Source organism: Dasypus novemcinctus, chromosome 24 (assembly GCF_030445035.2).
Source record: "Dasypus novemcinctus isolate mDasNov1 chromosome 24, mDasNov1.1.hap2, whole genome shotgun sequence".
NCBI lineage: Eukaryota > Metazoa > Chordata > Mammalia > Cingulata > Dasypodidae > Dasypus > Dasypus novemcinctus.
In genome coordinates this window covers 62,151,703-62,179,544 of record NC_080696.1, presented here as the reverse complement: position 1 = coordinate 62,179,544, position 27,842 = coordinate 62,151,703, and the positions used below count along the sequence as shown (strand labels likewise).

General features: G+C 49.8%; 1 pseudogene; it reads left to right on the top strand.

Moving 5' to 3' along the window:
- Positions 1–26,536, top strand: part of LOC101437270 (serine/arginine-rich splicing factor 9 pseudogene) — a 69,290-nt pseudogene extending 42,754 nt beyond the window's left edge.
- Positions 26,537–27,842: the final 1,306 nt, after the last annotated feature.

Here is a 27,842-nt window from a genome sequence, read left to right as displayed (position 1 = left end):
TTTATCTCGACACGGCCGCAAGGCCAGCCTGGAGCACAGGGCTGCCCACCCGCATGCACCATCTTGATCACGCACCCCACGGGTGTCTTCCAGCTCCCGGACTTCACGAAGAGCCCGCCAGGCTCACCCCAGAGAGCAGAGCCCACCTACCCAAGACCTTTCACCCCACAAGACCCCGTGTCCCAAAGCGTGCGCTGATCACGACAACAGTCTGTGACCGCGAGTTGGCGCGGGATGGCACTTCCTGGAAAGCCCCCACCTCCCCGCGCCCCAGCTTATCTGATCTGGGGCAGACAACTCTAAATAAACAGTTACAGACTGCGCTGTCTGGATGAGCCATTTTCCGAGATCATATGAACTTGCTTTTAAGTAGCAGCTTTTCACAGACCGGTTGCTATGAGGCACTTTATTAAAAACCACCCATTTGCAGCTAAAATCCAGCTCCGACCAAATCCAATTTTCGTATCTACTGCTTTTTTAGACATAATGATGAGGACATCGTTTCTGTTTCTATGGGGAAGAATGGATTCAAAGGGCTCGCTTTCTGCGCTTTCTCTTTCTCAACAGGCAGGTGGGCTGTGCGTATGTAAGGCCCTGCCTTTGGTCATGGCCCTGGAGACCTTCAATAGAGAACAAATATTTAGGCTTTGTTAGCACACACGGCCGTCCTCGGTCACGTTGATTAGCATGGGGGCTCATCCAGCCAAGGTCAGCCAAGGTCAGGGGCTCAGGCCCCCCAGCCCGGGCCCATTAGCTTCTCTTAGAGGTAACAGACTCCCACCCCCACGTGCTGGAACACACTCGTGATCACGCTCGAGATTCTGGGGGTGGGGTGCCCACAGGCTGCCTCCCCCCCCGGGAACAGAGTGCATGGCCTTCTCCTACAGGTTCTCACCTCTAGGAAGGACCTGCACTGTCTAACTTTTCAGAAGCCCGGAGGCCACAGGCACGGTGGCCAGGAGCAGGGACGTAGGGTCCAGCCCCCGAGGGCCCCGTTCTCGCCTCGGCCACGGGCCGGCGGAGGGGGGCCCTCCTGAGCCTCCTCGGCCCCCTCTCTCGCTGGGGGCGGGGGGTGGTAAGAGCAGAAGCTACTTCAGAGGTTTCACGAGGACTCAACAAGATAACCCTTCCTCTTGGCACGGCAGCTGGGTCGGCGGGAGGCGCGCCCGGGTTTCCAAGGTGGCCTGCGCAGGCTTAGCTCCTTCCAGCTCTTTCCTGAAGTCATGATTTGGTTTACTAATTCGCAATTAAGTAGATGAGAGCTGATCTGAGTTGCAAGCGAGTTCTTAGACTTCTATTCACGGACTCCTCCTTTTGACTTCCCTCCCCCTCCCCCTGGGTTTGAATTCGCGCTCTTCGCACGTTCACCCAAGAACCCTTTCAGAGACCCACCGCGCGCCAGGCACCGTGGGGACATTCGAAAGAGCGGGTCATGGGTCCGGACAAACAGGCTCTTGCCTTCTCCTTACAGAAAGCATAAGATTAATAATCGGGCAGGAACACATCGCAGAGCAGTGATCAAGTCTACACGGGATCCAGGAGATCAACAGTGGAGAGGGCTAATGTCCCTGTGCCTGGGCGAGGAAGGAAGGGCGACCCCACAGGGAGGCTTTAAAAGACAAAGAGGCACTTTCTGTGATAGGGACAAGCGGGGGGAGATGCCCCCCAGAAGGATGCCCGGCAGGAGGTGGGCGAGAGGGGCTGAGCTCGGAAGAGAGGCAAAAGGGAGGTAGCGATCTGGAGACCCCCGTGGTCTGCCAGTCTCGGGAGGGGGGCGGGCTGCACTCGGCCACGGAGGGGGGCCGCAGGAGAGAAAACCGAGGTCGGATTCCTGGGGAGCACTGACCCTCAAGAGGCAGCAAGAGCCAAGTGGGAGGAGTGTGTTGGGGGACCAGGGAGGGGACCCCCTGGCAGGCCGGGATGGTTCCTTCCTTGGAAGCTCAGCCTGCAGGCCGCGGCTCCGAGGGGACTCCCGCGGGTCTCCCGGCCTTTCGTGGACTCATTCCCTCACACACTTCGCGCTTTTGGAGGGAGAGGTCGGGGCTCTCTGTGCCCCACTGACCCAATCAGCAGCCAGCCCTGGGGAATGAACGTCTCCCAACCTGTGAGCCAAAGAGCAGCCTCTGCACTTCAGCATTTCAGGGAAAACAGCTCACGACTTCAAGAACTTGAAATACCCAGGCATGGCCCTGAAATGAAACCCTCCGCTACTACCAAGGACTTCCAAAGCCGACATTCCAGGCCCGTCTGCGGACCTGGCCCTTGAGTGGGAATCTGCTTGACAGAAGTCATCCTAAGAGCAATTCCAGAAAGAGGTTAGAATAGCAGAGCTCGCCAGAGAGGCAATATGCACCCAGGTCTCCAGATGACAAAGCGGATAGAAACGGCTTATTTCCATGCCCGAATTCCCTAACAGAGCACCGTTAGCCGGGGCAGACCATGGCGCGCAGTTGTCTATGAATTAATTTGTGGATGGTGCTGCTGGGAGCTAAAGCCTCTTTCAGGGAAGAGGAGCATCGAGAAATTTTGCTGCTAGTGTAGACGGGTTAATCACTGTATTTACATCATCTTGGTGGGGCGAGGGGCCGGCTGGAAAGTCCTCCGGGGTTAATGGACATTTTGGAAGAGGTGAGATTTCAGCCTTGGCAGGAGAAAGCTACGCAAGCCATCTATTTCAACCCCGGGGCTGAGAAACTGCCTGCCGTCCCTGCCGCTGGACTGCTGATCGGTCATTCTGGAATTAAAAATGCATCTACTTTCTGATTAGCAGAGTTCAGCTTCTTTTGTGAAACTTCTCAGGCAGTTTTATTCCCCGGTTACCTCCACATTTATTCTCCAATCTCTCCTCCAAGGAGGTTAGTGCCAGGGCAGAATTGATCCGGCAGCTGAGAGTTAACATGATTTATCGATAGCCGTGGAGATAGTATACAAATTTGGCTTATCATTTTGATGTATTGGCCATACCTGATGATAAGGTATGCATTACTATAAAAATAAACTCATTGTGGCTCCTGAATGCCCTTTTTTTCCCCCCTTTTTGCCTGCACAGCATTCCCAGGAAATGATTAATAAGACGTTTCATTTAAGTACCGAGCAATCTAGCAAACGGTGCAGTGGCACGGGTGCCCAAACGCAGGAAAGCTTGAAATTAACAGGCAGCCATAGAAAGTGTAAGATGAATTTCATTTTCTTTTCTTATCTTAACGCTCTCTTTTATGTCTTTCCGTATGTAAAGGGGAGATTAATTAATCCAGGAACGATGTCTTTGTTGGCAATTTTATATTATGTTTGACTACTTACCAGAAATCTGAACTAGAACGAGGCACGGTGCAGAAAACACACCCCAGAGGACAAGAGGAAGTCATTTTTGAGAGGAGGTGGCAGATTTCATGGCTACTGTCAGAAGCCAGGAGCCGGAAAGCACCATGAGGCATTCATTCATTCCCAGAGTCATTCATTCCACAGACACCTCTCGACACCCACAGCGAGGCAGTCCACCGGGCCTCCCCCACCTGCCCTCGCCTTGAGAAACCCTTGGGACCACGCCTGACGAGGTTTTTAGGGTGATTTGGAACCCGTCTGAAATTCCATTCGATTCAGTAAATATTTACTGAGCAGTCACATGTCCCCATCCTGGCTGGGGTGGGGGGGGTAACACCGGGGGTGGGACGTGGCCGCTGTCACCAAGGCGCTCACGGGTCACTGGGGAGATGAGCTGCTCACACAGTACAAGGCAATTATGGTGCTCGCATGCATTTCAACACCTCTCCCCTGTTTACCCACATTTTCATCTCACTCCCTCATTTATCGTTGGAGGGGAGGCCGGGCAGGTATGGCAAGTCTCATTTGCAAATGAGGGGAACAGAGCTGGCTGAGGCTTCAGGGGCGCAGAGGCTGGCCTCAAACGCCCCGGCCGTAAGTGACAGCACGACCTGAGCTGAGCTTCCACTGATCAGCTCCACCGATTAAATGCCCAAAGTGAAGGGTGGGGGGAGGCAAGCCAGCAGGAGGGCAGATTCCCACCAGCCCGGAGACACCATCTTTTCTAGGAGAAGATGGGTGATGCCAATCTTGCTTTTAGATTTACTTTTATTTATTTATTTCTCTCCCCTTCGCCCCCACTGTCTGCTTTCTGTGTCCCTTCGCTGTGTGTCCTTCTGTGTCCGCTTCTATTCTTGTCAGCGGCACCCGGAATCTGTGTCTCTTTTAGTTGCGTCGTCATCTTGCTGTGTCAGCTCTCTGTGTGTGCAGCGCCATTCCTGGGCAGGCTGCACTTTTTTCATGCTGGGTGGCTATCCTTACGGGACGCACTCCTTGTGCATGGGGCTTCCCTACGTGGGGGACACCCCTGCGTGGCACGGCACTCCTTGCGCACATCAGCACTGCGCGTGGGCCAGCTCCACACGGGTCAGGAGGCCCGGGGTTTGAACCGCGGACCTCCCATGTGGTAGACGGACGCTTTATCCATTGAGTCAAATCCACTTCCCCAATCTTGCTTTTAAATCCCTGCTCGATTTTCCACTAACCAGCCCCAGGGGTCACACTGAGCGACAGCCCAGTCCTGTAGGACTCCTCAGGAACCTCGAGGGAACCGACCAGGCAAACAGTCAACCCTGGACACAGGGAGGCCACCCAGGGTCAGTGGCCAGGTCGAGGGCACAGGACACTGCACGCTGCTTGTGCCCACTGGCACGCCGCCATGTTGCGTCAGGAGCAAGAGTCGTTTAGGGGAGCCGTGTGGACCAGGGCCCCAGGCATGAGGCCAGAGCCTGCCCCCGATGCGGCGCAGGGCTCAGCAAGCCGCAGGCCCTCACTGAGGACTCAGGAGGGAGCACCTGGGTGGCCGAGCAAAGGCAGCCTCCCATCGGCACCTGGCCCGTCCTTGCTTGGTTCGCCCTCCTTTCTCCCACTCTTAGCTGGAAGGACAGAGTAAACCGTCCCTGCACCGAGGCCCATTAGCCACCTGGGTCGATGACAAGAAATAAAGTTTAGATTTTTCAAAAATCTTCACGGCAGACAGCCCCAGGAGACCAATTGCCGGCTAAAATATGACAAGATTCCTAATTAAATATCATTAAAGAAGCATTAGGAGAGAGAGTAACACTTCCCTCCCCACATTACGCTGCTATTTGCCAAAAAGCTCAAAACTGGGAACGTCACTCACAGGTGAACCACCCAACCCCCATATACCCCAACCCCCCGGCAGCCCATCTGGGGAAACTGAGAGCAGGGAAACCAAATGCTCCACCAGGGCTTTACAGCCAAGTGGAGCAGCCAACAAACACCGCTGGAGCAGAGTAGTTGGAGGAGGGCCCATTCTGGGGTCACACCATCAGAATCTGAAAGACCCCCACCAGCTGCTGCTGGGTGACCTTGGGCAAGCCACTTAACCTCTCTGTGCCTCTTTTTTTTTTTTTTAATAAACCAATGTGATATCTTTTTTTTCCCCTCCACCTCCCCCCTGCCCTATTATTTTTTGATGTGTCCATTCGCCGTGTGATCTTCTGTATCTAATTCTCTTTTTTTTCTTCTCTTCTCATTTTCCTCCTCTAGGATTCACTGGGATTCTATCCTGGGGACCTCTGATGTAGAGAGAGGTTCCCTGTCACTTGCCCCACCTTCAGTTCCTGGTTTCTGTTGTGCCTCGCCTTGACTCTCCCCTTCGTCTCTCTTTTTGTTGCGTCATCATTTTGCTGCATGACTCACTTGCGCAGGCCTTGGCTCACCACATGGGCGCTTAGCTTGCCGCACAGGCTCTCATGCGGGCACTTGGCTCTTTCACCAGGAGGCCCCAGGGATTGAACCCGGGTCCTCCCGTGTGGTAGGTGGAAGCTCTATCACTTGTGCCACGTCCACTTCCCTCTGTGCCTCTTTTCCCCTCCAGAGAAGCACGGTCCACAGAAATATAACATGAGCCACACAGGTCATTTCTTTTTTCCAGCAGCAGAACCCCTGCTTTTTTTTAAGTAAAAAAGAAAGCACCAAGTAAAAAGAAAATAATTTCAGTAATATATTTTATGCAACCCAACATGTCCAAACATTGCAACATGTAATCGATAGAAAAATTATGAATTGGGAAGCAGATTTGGATCAACGGATAGAGCATCTGCCTACCACATAGGAGGTCCAGGGTTCACACCCAGGGCCTCCTGACCCCTGTGGAGCTGGCCCACGCGCATGCTGATGCGCGCAAGGAGTGCCGTGCCACGCAGGGGTGTCCCCTGCGTAGGGGTGCACCACGTGCAAGGAGTGTGCCCCTCAAGGAGAGCCACCCAGCGCGAAAAAAGCACAGCCTGCCCAGGAGTGGCGCTGCACACAGGGAGAGCTGACACAGCAAGATGACAGAACAAAAAAGAGACACAGATTCCCGGTGCCGCTGACAAGAATGCAAACAGACAAAAGAAGAACACGCAGCAAATGGACACAGAGAGCAGACAATTGGGGGGGGACGAGAGAAATAAGTAAAAACAAATCTTAAAAAAAAAAATTATGAGTTAAGGAGTTGGCTCTTTTCCTGCCCTAGGCTTGAGAACCTGGTGTGTGCTGTGTTCACAGGCCACGTGGTGAGTGGCTGCCCAGTCGGACGATGCTGGCCCAGAGGACGAGCCAAGGAGGGAGTCTAAGATGCCGAGGAGAATTTGTAAACCAGCAAAGCACGGAAAGTGCATCGCAGTACAAACGCATGTCGACGGCGCTCAATAAATCCTAGCGGCGATGACTATCAGAAAGCCCACGTCCAAATAATTAATTGAGAAAGAGGAAGGGCTACAAGCCACAGTCCTATTTGAGAAATTTTTCTCTTTCAAATCCCTTCCACAAAAACAACCCTGGACAGGGCCTTTTGGGGGATTTCTTTAGTCTCTGGGTAAAGCCATGGAAGACAAATGGTGGCTTCTCCAGCAGCCCCTTAAAGCAATCGGTGGACCCCCAGATTAAAATTCAACTACCACCAAATTCTGTTATAAATGGCTTCCCCCCTGGGGCCTGAGGCCCCGCAGGTGCAATCCCCTTTCCTGGGCATACCCTGATGAGATCCCCCGCCTCACTCCGGCACCCAGAGCCTTTAAATCAGCCGTTATTTCAGCGCCTGGCATTTCTCACGACAGGATTTCACTGTCCTCTGTAGGGTTCTCTAAATTTTGTGGCCGTAGCTTCCTAAGGCTTGTTCTTACCCAGCAATCCAAATAAAAATAGCGCGACTGATTACCAGGCATCAATAACGTCAGCCCTAAAGCCACTCGTGCACATTTTTAATTGTCCTGTCCCTTTTTATATCTTTAAATATTACCATAAGCTTCTAGGAGACCAGCTACCTCTCCTTGGGAGGAAGGAAACCACGCCCACTCTTCAACCTCACACGTCTGAAAGCAATAGGGAGTGGATAACTCTCACGCGATTAATCATTGTGAAGTCCCGTTTCGTAAAAAAAGAAAACAAAATATCGGCTAATCCCGTTTTGGGGCTCCCTGTTATAACTCGTCAGGAAATGCCACCCCAATTATACCTAATTTCTCATTGATTTTAGACTGGTTCGCATCCCAGCAATTATGCTTCTTTTGCTATAAGAGAGAAAAGTAAAATGCCCAGCTGGTAGGCAATTTTGCTGTGATTAAAGCGTGGGGAGGAGCAGAAAGCTGACACCCAATAAATTAATCAAGAAATAAGGAACGAACGCCCGTGTTTGATGGTTGCAACTCGCACATGTGGATCTCCAGATGTTAACTTAATTTTTACACCATAAAAGCTAAGAAAGAGAAAACCGGGAGTGACTCAAAGAGCCGTGCGAACCACCTCCATCTCAAGGAAGACCTCTGCCAGCAAATCAACTGCACAGAAGCCTCCGGAATCTTCTTTTCACCTGATGGCCCAGAGATTAGAGCAAGGCTCCACTTCCAAGGCTTCAGCACAGGCCTTTCAGGGTAACTTTGCAAGTGTGTGCAACGTGGAGAAAAATTATCAGCTCCCAGATTCGACAAGAAAGCCGCAAAATTGAAATTAATAAATGCTTCATTAAACACCTGCCAAACGCAGCAAGGCCGCCTCCTTGCTGATTGTTAGCCGTAGTATCTGTGACGTAGCAGACTTAAAAACTTCACCGTGTTGAGAAAATGGATGCGAAATCCGTAAGGCTGCCCATTAGTGGTGGGGAAAATCACAGGTAATTGTGACTTTGATGGATTACCCACCACCAGATAATTTAGGAAACAAAAATCATTAAAAATCCTTTCAAATATTTTTGCTGCAAATAAATGGTAGTTACAGTGTGGGTGTGTTTTAATTCAAGATGATGTGGAGTGAAGCCTCCAAATGAAGAGCTCCTGGAGCTCACAAAGGGCTCACCAGCAACTCTGTCTGCGTTCCTCGAATGTCACCTGTGGCCGGAGCACCTCACTGCCTCCTCTGGGCAGCTCGGGTCATCTGCCCATGGCCAGTATCCTCGGGTGAGCCACACAGGTCCAGTCTCCAGAGGACAGCTGCACCGTCCTCACTGCCCTTCTCGTTGTGCTTCCTGGGCTGGTTTCTCCCACCCCCTCCTGAAACAAGTTCCCCATTTCTGTGGTCATTCTCCAGGTGCCCACGGCTGAGGGCGCATTGGCAGTTGCACGCTCCTGGCCCCTCTCCTGGCAGCACGGGAGAGCTGATTGGCCACCAGGTTTACGGGCACAATTCAAAGGGGCGCCTGGCCAGTCTCAAAGCCAAACTCAGCATGTAAATGTGTTGCCTTCCCCCCAGCATGGGACATGACTCCCAGGGATGAGCCTCCCTGGCGCCGAGGGATTACTACCAAGTACCAGCTGATGATGTAACTAGAAAATGACCTTGAATAAAAGAGTCAACTTGGACCAGCAGAATATCTCAGTCTACATATAATACCAGGAGTTAAAAATGCTTTTTGACCTGAATCAAGGGGGAAATGGAAAGGACAAATGAGTTTATATGGCTATGAGTCTCCAAAAAAAGAGCCAGGAGGTGATCAGAGCGGTCATCCTTATGCACACCTCAGCAGAGTCCCAGAGACAGATAAAGTTGATACAACCCTGGGTATTGGTTCTTCTGAGGGCTACAGAGACCCACAGGTTCTATGGTCATGGCAGTTGGAGTTCAGTGCCATGTCAGTTGGCCCTTCTTTGGAGTTTGTGTTTCTGTATGATGGAGCTGGACTCAGATGTGATCTTTTTTCACAAGCCTCTCCTGTTATGTTTACCAGAAATGTAGTTGGTGCTGGGGTTTAATACATACCAAGAGGATCTGAATCTCTGGACTGACCATATGATAGCCAGGCCCTGAGCCTCAACAGACTTCAGCTCCTACACTCTGGTTTATTGGCCTTACCCCACTCAGCTAACATGGAGTTGAAGAAGGTCAACCACCACACCATGGAGCCAAGAGTGCCTATATCGGAAAGCAGGAGAATTGCCTCCAGCATCCATGTGGAATCTAAGCCCCCTCTTGATATAGATGTGGGGTGGACACAACCATTCCAAGGTCCACAGGATGGAGGAATAGAATATGTATTAGAGTGGACTTACTGATATTCTATTCACAAACTATTGCGATTAGTAATTGAAGAAAATGTGGCATTGGTGTGGAGAAAGTGGCCATGGTGGCTGCTGGATGTGGGGAATGGGAGGAAGAGATGAGATGTGGAGGTGTTTTTGGGACTTGGAGTTGTCCTGGGTGATGCTGCAGGGACAGTTACCGGACATTGTATGTCCTCCCATGGTCCACTGGATGAAATGTGGGAGAGTGTGGGCTGTGATGTGGACCATTGACCATGAGGTGCAGCAGTGCTCAGAGATGTATTCACGAAATGCAATGAATGTCTCATGATGATGGAGGAGATTATTGCTATGGGGGGAGGAGTGGGGTGAGGGAGGTAGGGGGTATATGGGGACCTCATATTTTCTGAATGCAATTAATTAATTAATTAATTAAAAAGAGAAAAACAAAAAACAAAGGGGCGCCTGGGAGACAGGCCGCAATTACTTGGAACCTGGGTGCCCGGGTGGAGATAAGCACAAGGCCGAAAATGTTCCCCCATCTCCCGTCCCAGAGCCCAGTGGACACGAGGGGAAACCGAGGGTCAGCCGTGAAAGAGCTCATGGGACCACAGCACTCCATGAACGTCAGGGGTTCTGACAGTCCCACATGATTTTTGCCCCCGGGGGTTGTCCCCTGGCTTCTGGAGAGGACAGTCCAGGGCTGCTACTGGACCTCCCACGGTGCACAGGCTGCCCTCCCCACCCCGCACAGTCACATCCAGGCCCCCTCAGGCCAGCAGTCTTGTGATGGAAACCCCTGCCCTAGGACTCCATCCCGACCAAAGCCCCTGCCACTCGAAGGCACTTTCCCGTGGACTGCTCACCACCGAGGGGCCCAAACTCAAGAAGAGGGATCTCGGACTCACTGCAAACAATATACCAGGTCTCTAGGAGGAGAAGGGGGTCTCCCCAGCTGGGGACAACACAAATTGGGGCAGCTCTTGTGAGTGGACATATTTTTTATTGAACCAGACCCTAAATGAGGTTGTGAATCACCAACTTTCAAGAAGAAAGTGCCTTCCACTCAGGAGCCCTAAATCAAGGAGGGGGTCTCAGTTCTTCTCCGTTGTCCTCAAAGCCCCCGCGTGCTTCCTGTCACCTCTTCCCCACGGCCTCCACTCGCTTCTTTGCCTACGCTTCCCTTTGAAAGAAAGGTGGTTCTGCCTGGGGCCAGCTTTAGAATTATCCTCTCAAACAAAATAAGATCAGAAGAGATTACTCATAGCCTGAAATGGATGGGGACACAGCACGTCCCATCATGACCTTATCATTTCCATTGTGATTGCCTGCCCAGCCGCGGAGGAAGGCTGGCGCTGGGCTGGGTGACGCTTTTTCCAAAGTGGTCCTCAGATCTGAACCCACTCCTGATGGCGGCTGCGGCCGCTTGCTGGCTTTATGAATTAAATGGAGACCTTCTAGTGTTTGTTTGGGCCTCACCGTGGAAACAGCTTTAATAAATGCAGCTCATCAGCAGCTCCGCTATTAGGTGGCATTTGGGGACTGGCAGCAGAATCAGCTCCTGCTGCGAAGGCCTGAGATTAGCTCTCTGAAACACGGTGACCAATTCCTGTGTTCCTGCAAGCAGGGTAGATATTAACTCTATTTTCCCGGAGATGGAACTAAAGCAGAAAGGTTAGGGGCGGCCGGCCCTGCTCGGCTGCGAACTGGGCCTGGGGTGGAAATGAGAGCCCCGATGTCGTGGGCACAAAGCGAGAGATAAAACCTTCATCCACATGATAAATTACACTTTTTAAAAATCCCCGCATCGGTTCTCCAGCGTGAGCACACAACATCACGCTGATTTGAATAAAAATAAGGATGGAAAAGTGAGCAGGAGGGGCGGCTCTGGAGGAGGGGGCTAGCAAGGAGCCTTATTTCCAGCAGACACGAGGCTGTGGAAACCACCTGCAGAGGGGGGGTCTACGCCTCCACCCCAGCTTTTCCCCCCGAATTCCAAACCCCTCCTTTGCAAAGCGGAGAATCCGGGCGGCGCCTTGGGAAGCGGGGCCCGGCCCGCCAGCTCCCAGGCTCACGGCTGGCTGAGGCGCAGGAAAGATCCAGGACGGGTGATTATTAATCGTGAGGAGTGGAGGCCTGAAAAATGAGCGCCCGCTTCCGCTCATAACTTTTCAGGCAACGCCGCCCCGTTATCCTTTCTCTTCCGTCGCTTAAAAGTTGAACTGAAATTAATTTTTTTAAACGAGCCGGTTATAAAAGAAAAACATAATGCCTTGCCACTGGGTAATTCCTACTTGATTAAAGACGGGGCTGTTGATAAAACTGAAGCCTGCTAAGCTCACAGCAGACGAAGGCCCGTGCCTGGCGCTCTTTCATGGCTGGAGCCGCGTCTGCATGGGTTTTCCAGGCAGGGGATAAACATTTTCGAGGGTCAGTTTCCTTGTAAGAAGGAAGTGGAATAGCTGGGGGTGGGTAGTTCCTCAATTTGACTTTGACGGCTCTTAGTCCAAGGAATTCATATGAGATTGCCTGGGAAGCGTCACCCGCTCCTAACCTCCCTGTCTCCAGGGAAGGGCCACACAACCCAGCCTGGGCATTCACTCTCAGATTGCTTCCTGCTCTGATTATTGGGAATGGGGGACTCTTTTTCAACGGGAAAGTGCTAGACCGGTAGGAAGCAGGCTTGGCACTGCCAACAGTCATGTATGACACCAAGAAGAAAGAGCCTACTAAGAATAGAGCCATTCTGGAGAAATCCAAGCCATGGGACACAGCCAGGGTTGCCATACACAGCTGGGCAGGTTGTACACTGCTTTCCAGTGAAGGGGCATGGAGGGTACTGAAAACTAGTCTACACTCTGCTCACCAGACCATACACCTGGAGGGGCACCTCTTTCTAATTTACGCCAAGACATGAGCGGCTCACCAAGGAGGTACCCACAGGGCAGTGGCTGCCCAGAAGGGGCAACATCTTCTAATTCATACTAAAACACGGTGCAGTGTGGTAGTGGCCTGAATACAACTGGGTTTGAAGACTTTCTGCCACTGAGCTCGCTAGTTAAATAAGCCAAAAATCGTTGATTCATCATGTAAGCCTGTTGAAGCTGGATATTTATCGCATGCCCCAGAAGAGGAGGTGATGGAATTTAGTGGCAAGTACCAGAACCAGCCTTCAAAAATAAAAGGAAGGGCAAGTGGATTTGGTTCAACGGATAGACCGTCCGCCTACCACATGGGAGGTCCAGGGTTCAAACCCACGGCCTCCTGACCCATGCGGTGAGCTGGCCCATGCAGTGCTGATGCGCGCAAGGCATGCCATGCCATGCAGGGGTGTCCCCTGCATAGGGGAGCCCCACATGCAAGGAGTGCGACCTGTAAGGAGAGCCGCCCCACACCAAAAAAGTGCAGCCCGCCCTGGAGTGGCATCACACACACAGAGAGCTGATGCAGCAAGATGACGCAACAAAAAGAGACACAGATTTCTGGTGCCACTGACAAGAATGCAAGCAGACACAGAAGGACACACAGCGAATGGACACAGAGAATAGACAAGAAGTAAATAAATAAATAAAAATAAGTAAGTAAATAAATAAAAGGAGGGGGCATGCAGGAGGTCCTCCCAGGAGGGCAATCACTCGCTGGCCAGGCTGACCAGGCCAAAGTGGTCTACCTCCCAAAGCCAAGCCTGCCATCAAATGGACATCTGCGAGAAGCTAGACTTTTCCAAAATTTATCTTGTTTTGTAGTTTTGACTTGGACCTCTATCATTGTTTTTTGGGAGAAAAATATGTCATGTGCTCATACTAATATTTCCATTTCAAATGTACTATTACAGAGTTTTTACTTAATCTCTTTGATTTTATATTTCTCTATCTTTTCTCTTAGGTGGAAAATCTAAGCAACAGTCATCATTGTCTGCAGAAGCATCGCACAAGAGATTCCTGGGGGCTCGGTCACAGATGGGTCAGGATGACTGCACCTGACGCTACTGATCAATCTTAACGTTACACAAAAAAACAACAAGTGGGCGTCAGGTACTCGCCCTGTGCCTCCAGGTGTGAGGGAAGTGTTCAGAACAGCCCTGAGCACGCTTGCCAAAATACCCGGAGTCACACCTGGAATCTCGTCATGCTTGGAGAGCTAACTGCGCTCTACCTGCTGGTTTGCAGGAAGCACGGGGACAGAGGAGCAAGTCAAAGTCCACCTTGGGGGAGGTAATCAGCAAAATCCAGACTACGGAAATACTGCAGGACAAACGGCTTGATTTTCATTGGAAAAACAGTGAGAAAATTAAAAAGAAGACAGAGACTCACTAAAGACTCTCAGTGACTTAAGACAAATCAACCGGACGCAACATGCAAACCTTGTTTGGGTCTTAATCTGAGCAAAGCACTGTGAAAAGATATTTACGAGGCAATCGAGGGGATTTGAACACCAACTGGATAGCAGATAACATTAAGGAAACATTGCTCATTTTTGAGGTGCAATAATGATTCTAGGTTTTAAAAGTCCTTATCTTTGAGAGCTACATGCATTTATGGATGAAATAATATGAAGTCTTAAAATAATTGCTGGGGAGGGCAAGTGGGAGGTAGAGGACACAAGATCGGCATGTTGTTAATAGTCGAAGCAGGGTGAGGGGTACTCTCCGAAAAATGGTCCCAGTGAAAAGTTGTGGGAGAATAAAAAGCGTCTAAAGATGACAATGGAAAAAAAAAGATGACAATGGAGGGCCCAGAGCCTACCACCTCAGTGACTGACTGGTACAGAAAACTTTCTATAGCAGGGACTGAAAGTCCAGTCCTCTTCCCTCCTGAACACATGACAAGACTAAACTTCCCAGACCACCTGTGCTCTGTGGCCATGGGAATGATGGAAGCCCACACAGGTCTCCTGATTCCTAGTGTGCAGCCCATCACAGCCTCCTTTGTCCTCTGCTGCAGAGACTGTGGTGCTCTAGATGATGGCTGCTACATTGGACTAGGTTTTGGGGCAAAGACACAGCCAACCCCAACAGATAGGTGGCCTGAGCGGGAGAAAATAGCTGCTTGCCTGAAGCCATTGAGAGTTCAAGGCTGGTTGTTACTGCAGCTGAACTGAGCCTGCACTAACTGATATAGATGGCTTTCCTGAGGACATGACTTTGAGGGTGAGATTCACAGGGTGCCTGGGAGTTATCAAGGGGATTCAGCATTGCAGGGGAAGAGTGACATTCCTGACAGCAGTACCTCAATCGATGATAGTTCCATTGTCCTGTACTTAGGATGCCAGCAGCACATCAGCACATCTGCTCCTCACAGCAGCCCCGGAGGGAGACGTCGTTGTTATCATTGTCCTCATCGTCTTACACAGGAGCAGTGAAGTCCAGGCAGCTCAGTGTCCACACCCTGAGCCTCTAAGCCATTTTGCCTTTGGTAAGACTCCAGGCCAGTGGGTGGAGGATTCCAGGCCCTCCGGGGTGAATGAAGGGGGAACTGGAGAAGAGAGTGGCCTCCGTGGAGAGGTCTGACCACGCAGCGCCCTGCACAGATCCTGGCCTCGAAAGAATAAGCCTCAAGGGGTAACATAATTCAATTTCTCTTTGGAACAGCTTTGCTTTGATAATTGCATTTGTGTATCCAGATTAAATAAGGAATTACTACAAATCAGGGAGAAAACACAAACAACCAAATACAAAAATGGGCAAAAGATTTAAACATGCGCTTCACAAAAAAAATACTCAAATGGCTAATAAGCCCACGAAAACAGCCTCAACCTAATTAGCCATTAAGGAAATGCCAACTAAAAGCACAGTAAGATACTCAACACACACAAGGAAAACGGCAAAACAAAGGCACAAAGATTTAAACACACACACACACACACAATCTCACCTAATAGCAAGCACAGCCAGAGCACCCACCCACGCGGGTGGGAGTGGGGACAGGGCCACTACCTTGGGAAACCGTTGGGCAATCTCTGTAAAAACTGACACACACACACCCGACGACACCCAAAATCAACCTGTGCCCAACACAGTTGCTGATGTGCACAAGGACGGTCACATGAGCGTTGTTCAAAGTAGCCAAAAAACGAAAACCCCAATACTCATCAACAGCAAACAGACAGACAAGTGGTAGCAAGTTCATAAATGGAATATTACGCAGCAAAGGTGAGGAAAGAACCATAACCATACACAACATCTCATTTTTAGAAAACCATCAAGCAAATGAAGCCAAATACAAAAAAAAAAAAAAACGTTGAAGCCAGGCGAAGCACAGCAGCGGCGTTAGCTCTGAAGACAGCGGTTCTCCTTGGGGAGGACGGAGGGAGGGGTCCTCGAGAGGGGGCAAGGGGGTGACCTGCTCGAGGGTTGTGGCTCCACAGAGTTCCCCTTGGTGTTAGGCCTTCCAGCGGATCGTTGGTGTTGGGTGGCCTTTCCTGTGCGTGCGCGGCTACGTTTCGGTTTGGAGAAACACCACCACCACTCCGCCGCCGTGAGAAGAGAGGACGGGTGGGCCGGGGCGAGGAGGAGCAGGCAGCCAGTCAGAAAACTGTTCTGCTTGTCGGGTGAGAGGGGCGGGGCGGGGCCAGAGCCCAGCGGATGGGGTGGGGGGACGGCCTGGAGGAGGGGGTGCCAGGAGGTGTGCCGCGTGGCGCCCAGGCGGACATGCGGGAACAACACTGCCCCCACGTTTCCTGGGAGAGCCCCCCCGCACCTCGATACGCACACCGTGGCTGGGCCAGCAGCACCCGCGTACCCCTGGGGACCTTCCGCCTGAGATGCCTGTCCCCAGCCCTGTCCCCTCCCTGTCCGCTAGTAAACCCTCACCCACCTGTCTAGCCTCAGCTCCAAGCTCACGTTTTTAAGGGCTCCTCCCCGGCCCCGAGACTCCATCGGGTCCCCCACTCTGAGCCTGTGAAGTTAGTTTATCTTCATACTCGCGTGTGCATGTGTGTTTGTGATGGCTTGTTACCGTCTACTCCGATCGATGCCCTCACCGCCGTATGCTGGCTCCAGCACTGCTCGGTATACAGCAGGAACTCAACAGACACACACTGAGAGGGTTTTGGAAGGCATAATAGTAACTAATGCTATACTCCAGGCTCTTGGTGACCGTTTTTTCCCTCATTTAATCCTCACAACAATATTAGTAGCTAATATTTGTCGAGCCAGCCCAATCCTAAAAATGTGACATAGAATTTCTCAACTAGTCTTCACGTCAATTCTACGTCATCTGTGATGGCGAGTTTTATGTGCCAACTTAGTTAGGCTAAAGAATCATTCGGCCAAAACTCACCTGGGTGTTGCAGTGAAGGTATTTTGTAGATGTGGCTAACATCGACAGTCAGGAAATGACCACTGAGAAGCTGGGTGGGCCCCACCCATTCAGGTGGAAGGCCTTCAGAGCAAGCCCGAGGTTGCCCCAAGGAAGGAGAAACGCCCTGTGGGGACTGCAGCTTCAGCTCCTAGGGGGGAGTTCCCAGCCAGCCCTTCCTAATCGTGGGCCTTGTGGATTTTCATGTACACCCATTCTTTGAAATGAATCTCTTTATATTTTTCAGTTTTTATTTTATGTTATAAAGTTGTCTGTGTGTATTATATTCTACTGGTTCTTTTTTTTTTCCTGGCAGATCCCTGAGTGACATACCAAATCTTTTTTCCCTAAGGTTTATTTTTATTTATTTCCCTGCCCGCCCCCTTTGTCTGCTTTCTGTGTCCATTTGCTGTGTGTTCTTCTGTGTCTGCTTGCATCTCTTTAGGTGGCTCTGGGAACCGATCCTGGGACCTCCGGGAGTAGGAGAGAGCCAGTTACTCTCTTGAGCCACCTCAGCTCCCTGTTCAGCTATGCCTCCTTATTTTCTCTCCTCTGTGTCTCCTGTTGCATCATCTTGCTGTGCCAGTTCTCCACATCGGCTGGCACCCCTGTGCCGGGCAGCTTTCCCATGTAAGGCGGCATTCCCATGCAGGGCAGGTCTCCTACATGGGGCCACATTCCCACATGGGCCAGCTCGCCACATAGGCCAACTTGCCCTCACCAGGAGGCCGTGGACATCAAACCCTGGACCTCCTATATGGTAGATGGGAGCCCACTTGGTTGAGCCGCATCTGTTTCCCACCATTGAAATTTATAAACAGGGAAACTGAGGCAGGGACAGGTTTCCATAGCTTGCCCAAGCTCACAGAGCTAGTATGTGATGGAGCCAGAATTCAAGTCGAGGCAGTACAGGCCATCACCCCTAACCACTGCAGTTCTCAGGCTCCCACAGTGACACTTTCCTTCCCCACCCGTTCTCCCTTTTGCCTAAAGAGAGGCCCTGGCCAGGGCAGCTGCGCAGGTGCAGGGGGGTGGTAGTGGAATGAGTGAGGTTCTCCTAGACAAAAAGTTGAGGTAAAAATTCCTGCCGCAGTTGGATGTGGGTGGAATTGGGTCAAGGGTGGCAATCAATAAGATGAGTAAAGCATCCCTTGAGTTTTCACTCCCCCGTCGTGATGGGTGAAGCCTTTGGAGGAACTCGCAGAGGTCTCAGCCTGAGCGTCCGAGAAAGATCTGTGGACACATTTAGAGGAGGGATCTCCTTCCAGCTACCACGAGCGTTTACGTCGACTCGCTTCAAACCAACACCAAAGAACGGGCTGGAGATATTTTTTCACCGATTTGTATATATCAGCCAGACAAACCGTGGCCTCGACAAACACTGACGTTTTTCCCGTTGGAGGCCACTTGTTAAGGAGCATGTCAGGCAGCCGCAAAATTCCAGGTGCCTCCTTGGGAAAGAAACATCAAGAGGAATTGATCACTTGCCTCCTGCCTCTACTTTAACTATTTCTGAAGCCATAATTGAGAGGGCCCCAAAGTCCACTTCTCAAGTCTCCTTCAGCCTTTCAGCGTGGGTCTGGGTGGTCATTTTTAGTACTGATGTCATCTCTGTTTGTGGAGTTTTCTAAGGGTCACAGACATACTTCAATAGCATGAGGTGAGTGAGGGAAGCAAATATTTCTGCCAAGTTGCTGAAGAGAAACTGAAGCTTCAAGAAGTAGAGGGGGCAGAGCAGATTTGGCCCAATGGATAGGGTGTCCACCTACCACATGGCAGGTCTCGGTTCAAACCCTGGGCCTCCTTGACCCTTGTGGAGCTGGCCCATGCTCAGTGCTGATGCGCGCAAGGAGTGCCCTGCCACACAGGGGTGTCCCCCGCATAGGGGAGCCCCACGCGCAAGGAGTGCGCCCCGTAAGGAGAGCCGCCCAGCGCGAAAGAAAGTGCAGCCTGCCCAGGAACGGCGCCGCACACACGGAGAGCTGACGCAGCAAGATGACGCAACAAAAAGAAACACAGATTCTGGGTGTCGCTGACAAGAATACAAGTGGACACAAAAACACACAGCGAGTGGACAGAGAGAACAGACAACTGGGGAAGGGGAGAGAAATAAAAAATAAATCTTTAAAAAACAAAAAGTGGAGGGTCTTGCCCGAGACCACAGAGTCACGTGGCTGGCAAACGTGGGCCTCGGGCTGCGGGCCCCTCCCCTGCCACCGCCCCTCCCTCCCATCTGCGGATGTCCTCCTTCTCGTTTCGCCGGGGTTCACTGCGTGCTTTCTATATGCAGCCTCCTGAGGCCTTCGCTCTCTCTTTAAACGTTCCCTCATCTAGGCATCTTCCTTTGCATCCAGTGGCTGCGAGTAGTAGCAAAGAGTACTTCAGAGAATTCTGTCAGCCGCACACGCGCGCACACAAGTCACAACAGCTGGAGTCCAGGAGACGTGGGACCCCTGCAGAGAAGAAACGACGCTTTCTCATCCCTGAGCATCTGGGACTCACTGTCTTGTGACTGCAAATATGGTCTTCGGACCGTTTACCTCCATTTCCTGACGCTTAACCTGGGCCAAGCCCCACGCCAAGCACTTTTTAGATATTGGTTCTTGTAATCATCGGGCATGCAAAACACTTAATCTCCATCATGGAGACGGGGAAATGGGAACTGAGGCTCAAAGAGGTCAAGTCTCCTGTTAAGGTAACAGGGGGGCGGCTGACTTGGCGCAGTGGTTAGGGCGTCCGTCTACCACATGGGAGGTCCACGGTTCAAACCCCGGGCCGCCCTGACCCGTGTGCAGCTGGCCCATGCTCAGTGCTGATGCGCACAAAGAGTGCCCTGCCACGCAGGGGTGTCCCCTCCTTAGGGGAGCCCCACGCGCAAGGAGTGCGCCCCATAGGGAGAGCCACCCAGCACGAAAGAAAGTGCAGCCTGCCCAGGAATGGTGCTGCCCACACGGAGAGCTGATACAATAAGATGACGCAACAAAAAAGAGACACAGATTCCCGTGCCGCTGACAACAACAGAAGTGGACAAAGAAGACACAGCAAATAGACACAGAAAACAGACAACCAGGGTGGGGGGTAAGGGGAGAGAAATAAATAAAATAAAATAAAATAAAATTTTAAAAAGGTAACAGGGGTAGCCTGAGATGGTGCCCTGAGTCCAGAGCCTTCTCCCCAAGCCAGGCTTCTCCCAATCACACCTTCACCAAGCACCTTACAGTTTTTGTCAATTCTCCTGTCACCTTTACTGTCCTTTACTTCATAGCTAAGTTATTATTTAAAGGATACATATTTTACAGAAATTTTAATTGAAAAAAAAATTTAGGAGGTACCAGGGATCAAACCAGGACCTCGGACATGGGAAGCAGGTGCTCAACCACTTGCGCCACATCCACTCCCAGGAAAATAATTTTATTTTAAATGAAGTTGGGCTGTTCTCCCCTGTTCTGGCCCCCGATGGCGCCACTCGTGTGCGGCTGGGGCTCGCGGCGCGGGTCCTGCCAGGAGCCAGGGCTGCCACGCCCCGGCGTGCCCTGCACACCTCCGTGGCCTGCACCAAGAACTGGGCAGCCGGAGTCCACGCGGGCAAGGTGGACAAACCAGCGGCCTGCGAGGAGGCACGCGCCCCGCACTGCATCACCCGCCGTGAGGGCTGTCGCTGTACACCCTGACCTGGTCGGAGAGGAGTGTACACAGAGGGTATCTCCCTGCACAGGGGTCTGCTGGTCCTTCCCAGGCTCCTGGCCAGCCCAGGGGTCCTGAAGCGCGGGCTGAGCTGGCTCACCTGGCGACGTGGGCCTCGGCGCTGAGGCAGCCCCTCCCCACGGGTTCCATGTCCCTGTGGGCTGCAGCGAAACGCGACTGACCCACTTGGACAAGTGCGCTGTGCCCCTGCACCTCCCAACTGCGCCCTCAAAGTTGTAAGTGCGTGTTGGACAATCCCCTTTGGCAGCCAAGGACGGTAACGCGTGGGAAAGGAGTGAAGCAGAGCGTGGGAGGGGTTTCCTCTGGACTGAGACCTGGGTTTCGAGGCTGCGGTGAACAGGCTTCTCCGAGTTGTCTTTCCTCGCAGCGTGGTCTAGACGTGTGGACTAGAGCAGGGTCTCCGAGGAGCTCCAGGCTCCCAGGAAGGCCTCTGGTTGTCTTAAAGTTCAGCTGCAGCCACGCTTCAGGGAGTACCTTGTGCCAGTCACGGTTTCAGGCACTTACCCCAAGTTCTTTTATTCTCTCCAAGTGGAAAGACCCATTTTTGGTGATTATAAAGTCATCGATATTAATTTTTTACAAATCAAAACAATGTGAACATCTGTGAGGAAGACCACCGTCTGCCTCTGAATTTTGCTTCTAGGTCTTTCATATAAACAAGATCATGTAATTGTAAAAAAAGAAAAGAAAAAAGAAGTTGGACTGCCGTGGATATAGAAAGCTGGAAAGAGTTTCACTCCCACCCTGACTGTAACAACAGCAGCAACAAAAAAAAAAAACAGGAAAAGTGAAAATTTGCAGCTTTCCTTTAACCCGGCAGAGGGCTGAAGTTGCAGGGCAATCACCCACCTGAAATCTGCCGTGCCTGCAAGAAGAGACAGGCCTGGAGCACTAGCTTGCCTGCCCATGGACTTACTTGCCTTTGTTCTGACTGGTAAAAAAATTCAGGTGAAATGTTTAACATGTTGCCGAAAGGCTGCGTATGGGCTAGCGGGATGGCGTGGAGCCTCTGGAGCCACAGACGCTGGAGAAGTTCATTCCACCCACAGTCTTGTGCCTGCAGGAAGGGGCAGGACGAGAATCCAGAGGCAGCCTCCCTCCCAGGAGAGGCCTGGGGGAGGGCTACTGCGGCTCCTCCAGAAAGGCACGGAGCCCCACTGCTCCTTCTCCCCTAACTCCCGATGGAACAAAGTCTTATACTTCTGGGGGAAGGACAATAAATCCTACTACCATTAGGGCACTGGTGAAAACCATTGACTCTGACTGAAGGAAACAGAAATAGATACATAGATAGCCCTGCATTTACACAGGGGCACAACTTGGGGCTCAGGCCTGGACAGGATCACGCAGTGCCCGGCTGAGCCTCAGGCATAAGCAGAACAGCAGAGAACACTCCTACCCCCGCCCCCACTACCAGGCAAATGAGCAACAGAGTCTACTGCTGGGAGAGGGGCAAGGGTGTGCAGAGAGACCCTTTCTGTGACAAAGCACAAAGGAAACACTTCGAGCTGAGAGTGGAGCAGACATGGAGGAAAACCTTCTAGCGAAGCAGCCCCCAGCTGAAACACCAGCTAACCCAAGAGGGCCTTGAGCTGGTTGTACAATGAGGGTAATGAGAGCAACAACAAATCCTAACCTAGCTAAACCCCTAAATGGATTAACTCAGCCCCATACTAAAGGCACAGCAGAAACAAAGACATGCTCCTTTTCCAGACATAAAAACTACTGACCTCAGTGGGACAGTCTCTATTGTCCTACACAAGATGTCTGGCTTTCAATAAAAATTCGTGAGAGTGGGCGTCCTCATCCCAAATCCTCAAGACTGAGGAATGAACAAACATAAGGGAGAAGGCAAGTGTAGACTTGAGTAGACTTAGTATTATTCTAGCAATAGGAGAACTTGTATCATTGATACAAAGGCAGTAGCCATCAGAGGTTCTGAGGGAGGGAGAGGAAAGAATAGGTGCAACATGGGTCATTTTAGGGACATTGGAAGTGTCCTGGATGACATTGCAATGATGAATACAAGCCATTATACATTTTGTCAAAACCTATAAAATTGTGCAGTACCAAGTGTAAACTATAATGTAAACTAAATTCCATGGTTAGTAGCAGTGTTTCAATATGTGCTCATCAATTGTAACAAAGGTACCACATTCATGAAAAAATGTTAATGAGGGAAAGTGCGGTGGGGTAGGGTATATGGGAATCCCATATATGTATATATATAATTATTTTTGAGGTACCGGGACCTCCTTTGTGGGAAGCAAGTGCTCAACTGCTTAAGCTACATCCACTTCCCCCATATTTTTGATGTAACTTTTATTTACTCTAAAGCTTCTTTAAAAAAGAAAAAGAAAAATTATGAAGTAATTTTGTCAAGAGACAAAAGAGTCAAAAGAAGCAGACTCAGGTATGATACACATGTTAGAATTATCACACAAGAATTTAACTGATTAACACATTAAAGACTTTGGTAGAAAAGGACACCATGAATAAGCACATGGGTAATTTCACCATAAAAGTGAAAACTATATGAAAAAAAATCAAATAGGAGTGCTAACAATAAAAAAATACAATAACAAAGATAAGGAGTGACTTCGATGGACTGATCAGTAAACTTGACACTAGTGAGGGAAGAGTCAATTAACCTGCAGATTGATGAATAGAAATTACTCAAAACTCAAAGAGGAAAAAGTGTTTTTCTTAAAAGCATACAAGAGTTTTGGGACAATAACAAACATCTTAACAGAAGTGTAATCAAAATCCCAGAAGGAAAAGAGAAAGAGAACAAGATCAAGGTGGAAAAAAATATTTGAATTATTATCTAATTGACATGTATAGGACACTCTACCCAAGTACACAAAGACCATTTAACAAGAAAAAACAAATTCTAAGCCATGAAACTAACATTAACACTTTTTAAAATAATTGAAATTATATAAAATGTATGTATTTTCCAAAACGAATGACACACCAAACCACAGACCAAATAAACTCAAAAACAACAACCTAGATAAATGAAACAAAAACAACACCTAGGGAAGTGGACTTGGCCCAATGGATAGGGTGTCCGCTTACCACATAGGAGGTCTGCGGTTCAAACCCCAGGCCTCCTTGACCCGTGTGATGAGCTGGCCCATGTGCAGTGCTGATGTGCGCAAGGAGTGCTGTGCCACGCAGGGATACCCCCTGCATAGGAGAGCCCCACGCACAAGGAGCGTGCCCCACAAGGAGAGCCACCCAGTGCAAGAGAAAGTGCAGCCTGCCCAAGAATGGCGCCATACACATGGAGAGCTGATGCAACAAGATGACACAACAAAAAGAAACACAAATTCCCGGTGCTGTTGATAAGGATAGAAGCAGTCACAGAAGAACACACAGCAAATGAACACAGAGAGCAGATGACTGGGAGGGTGGGGTGGAAAGGGGAGAGAAATAAATAAAAAATAAATATTTAAAAAAAAGAACAACACCTAGACATATCATATTTAAACTACTGGAAATTAAGGGCACAGAGAAATATCTTAAAGATAAAATAAAAAGATTACATACAAAAGAGCAAAAAATATGAATTACAGCAGACTTCTTGCCAGAAATTAAACAAACCAGGGAAACGGACTTTGGCCCAGTGGTTAGGGCGTCCGTCTACCATATGGGAGGTCCGCGGTTCAAACCCCGGGCCTCCTTGACCCGTGTGGAGCTGGCCATGCGCAGCGCTGATGCGCGCAAGGAGTGCCGTGCCACGCAAGGGTGTCTCCGCGTGGGGGAGCCCCACTCGCAAGGAGTGCGCCTGTGAGGAAAGCCGCCCAGCGTGAAAAGAAAGAGCAGCCTGCCCAGGAATGGCGGCGCCCACACGTCCTGTGCCGCTGACGACAACAGAAGCGGACAAAGAAACAAGACGCAGCAAATAGACACCAAGAACAGACAACCAGGGGAGGGGGGGAAATTAAATAAAAATAAAATAAATCTTTAAAAAAAAAAAAAGAAATTAAACAAACCAGAAGAGAGTGGAAATGACATCTTTAAAGTGCTAAAAGGAAAAAATAATTATCAACCCAAAATTCGATACCCAGCCTGTGAGCTAAATCCAGCTGCCTGTTTTGTAAATAAAATTTTATTGGAACACAGTCATACAAAGTCATCCATGTATTATCTATGGCTGCTTTTATGCTACAATGGTGGAGTTGAGAATTTGCTACAGAGACTGTATTGCCCACAAAATCTAAAATATTTACTACCTGAACTTTTACAGAAAAAGCATGCCATGCCCTGGTCTAAAAACACAGACAGTGGAAAAGTAGCAGCAAATGAAAAAGTAGTAGCAGCATAGTATCAGCATGCATATGCAAAAGTTAACTATGTTTGCAGTTAGAATTTCAAATTAAAGATGCTCATTGTAAAACCTGGGGCAACCACTAAACATTATTTGAAGAGATGTAAATAATAAGCCAATAGTAGAGATAAAATGGAAACTTGAACCGAAGAAAGGGAATGTAGCAATTTGACATTATTTATGAATTTAAAAAAAGTTATTTGATTATGTTTGTAAATGGATCTGTTTCTCTGGGTGTGATAGCCTTTGATTGTATTAGGTTCCACTGAGATGACTTTGATTAAATCATGTTGAGGCTAGGGCTTTGATGTATTGTGGTATGTAGGGTTGAGTCCCCAGCCCCTTGGTGGGCTGATAAAACAGACTCTCACCCGGAAGTAGACATACAGAGAGAAGCAGACACAGAGAAGAAGAACACAGAGGAAAAGAGACTGCTCAGTAGACATGGTGGTGGTCCCGGGGAAGAGAAACGAGCCTGAGAGTCTACAGTTGACCTTGTGAAGAGAACAGAGCTGCTGAGCCTGGAGAGAAATAAGCCCCAGGGAGAGAGATGAGCCTTATGCCAGCCCACAGCTGAGATGGGAAGAAGCTGGACCCACAGAGCCGTAAGAGGGAGAGGAAGGCTGAACCCTCGCAGGCGTTGCCGCCATCTTGGGTCAACACGTGCCAACAGTCTCTGTTGAGAAAGTACCTCTTTACCTCTTACGGTACTTCAAGCTGGACTCCTTGGGGCCTTGTGACTGTGAGCTTCTACCCCAATAAATACATATGCTCTATAAAAGCAGAGTTCTGACAATCTGCTTCAGCACCCCTTTTGGCTGACTAATACAGAGAGTAATGAACAGAAATTAATGAAATTAAGAACAGAAAAGTAATAGAGAAAATAAATGAAACCCAAAGCTTCTTCTGTGGGGAAAAAAAATCAAATCAATCAGCAAACATCTAGCCAGACTGCCAAGGAAAAGAAGAGAATAACACAAATTATCATATCAAGAATGAAAGATTGGACATCACTACAGACATTGCAGGGATGTAAAAATAATAAGGGAAGCCCTCCCTTCCCCTACACATTCCCACAGCGCAGCGTGTCCGAGCGCCTCCGCGTCCGGGGGAGGCTGGGGCGACCCACTGAGGGGTGGCGGTGTGAGGTGTACGTGTCGGGCGCACCCACGAGATCAGCTCAAGCCCCCGCAGGGCCTCGTGCCCTCCACCTCCGTGCACTTGGAGGACCCCCGAGGTGCCGAGGGGACCGTGTATGGAAGGGGGGCTATGATTACAGCCAGGGTCGGCTTCGTGGGGAGTTTCCCAGGACACAGGGAGGTGGGGTGCATGGCCTGTGGGGGGGAATGGGCCTCCCACAAGAGGATCTGGTTCCAAGTTCTTGTTGCAGGACTTCCTCCTTGAGGCAGCTGGCAGGACCTCCACCTGCGGGAGACTGGGGATGCCTGTTACGCAGATGTGCAGGAGGATGGAATCGGATGGTTGAATAGCTCAGGAAAGAAGAGGGAATGTGCCCTGCACAAACTGGATGACACCAAATCCTGCTCTCATGAGGGTGAAACTTCCTCCATCTGAGTTTATCCAGAAAGAAGCACCAGCTGTGATGACTCACAGTCTCCATCGGGATCAAGGGGAATGACTCTCCACACCAAAGCAGGGGTTCCCCGCATCTCTTCTCCCCTTTCAGGCCCTCCTGAGACAAGTGATGGGACTTCGTCCTTTATTTTTTAGTGTGAACTGAGCTGCTTTGTGCTCAGAATCTACATTCCAGATTGATGATTTAGTGTCTTAGGAAATTTTTTCAATTTCTTTTTTTTTTTAAGGAAAAAAAAAAAAAACTACATAATGTCTAGCAGGCCCATAGTAGCAGGGAAACATTTTAAACTGGTGAAATTGTGGTTTTGGTTCAGAAATAAGTTGTGTATTTTTCACCCCTGATTATGGGGGAAAAATCAGTGCCGTTTGTGTCTTTGTGAGCTGCTCTGCTGTGGAGATTAGCAGAAACTGTGACTGAGTCGGCTCATTCTGTTTAGAAATATATTTAAACATTTAGCTAAAAAAATAATAATAATAAGGGGATATTATAATCAACTCTATACCCCAAAATTTGACAATTTAGGTGAAATGGAGACATTTCGTAAACGATATTTTAGCAGTTTGATATGGTTATGAATTCCAAAAATAGATATTGGATCATGTTTGTAATCCGATTTGTACCTGGGCATGATTGAGTTATGATTGGAGCTTTGATTGGGCCATGTCATTAGGGCATTGAGTCCCTGCCCCTTGGTGGGTGGGGACTCACAGATAAAAGGCATGGCAAAGGACAGAGTTGAGGGTTTTTGATGTTGGAGTTTTGATGTTGGAGTTTGATACTGAAGTCTTAAGCTGGAGCCTCGGGGAAAGAGACAGAGCCGTTCATCTGATGGTCTACAGCTGACCTTCTGGAGAGAGGCAAAGCCTAGAGAGCTTCACAGACTACAGCTGACCTTCTGGAGGAAACAGAGGAGCTGAGCCCAGAGGAACCCAGGAAGCCTGAACCCTCGCAGACATCGGCAGCCATCTTGCTCCAACACATGAAAATAGACTTTGGTGAGGGATGTAACTTATGCTTTATGACCTGGTATGTGTAAGCTCCTACCCCAAATAAATACCCTTTATAAAAACCAACCAGTTTCTGGTGTTTTGCATCAGCACTCCTTTGGCTTACTTATACAGATATGATCTTCCAAAGTTCACTCAAGGAGAAATAGATTACCTCAATAATCTTATATTTATTTAAAAATTAATAAATAGTTAAAATCTCCCAAAAAAAAAGAAAATTCCAGGATTCAATGGCTTCAGTGGTGAATTCTACATTTAAGACAGGAAAAAGTACCAATTTTACACCTATTTTTCCACAATACAAAAGAGGAGGGAACCCTTCCCAAATGATTTCTGAAGACCAGCATTGACCTGATACCATAGCCAGAAAAAGACATTACAAGATAAGAAAACTACAGC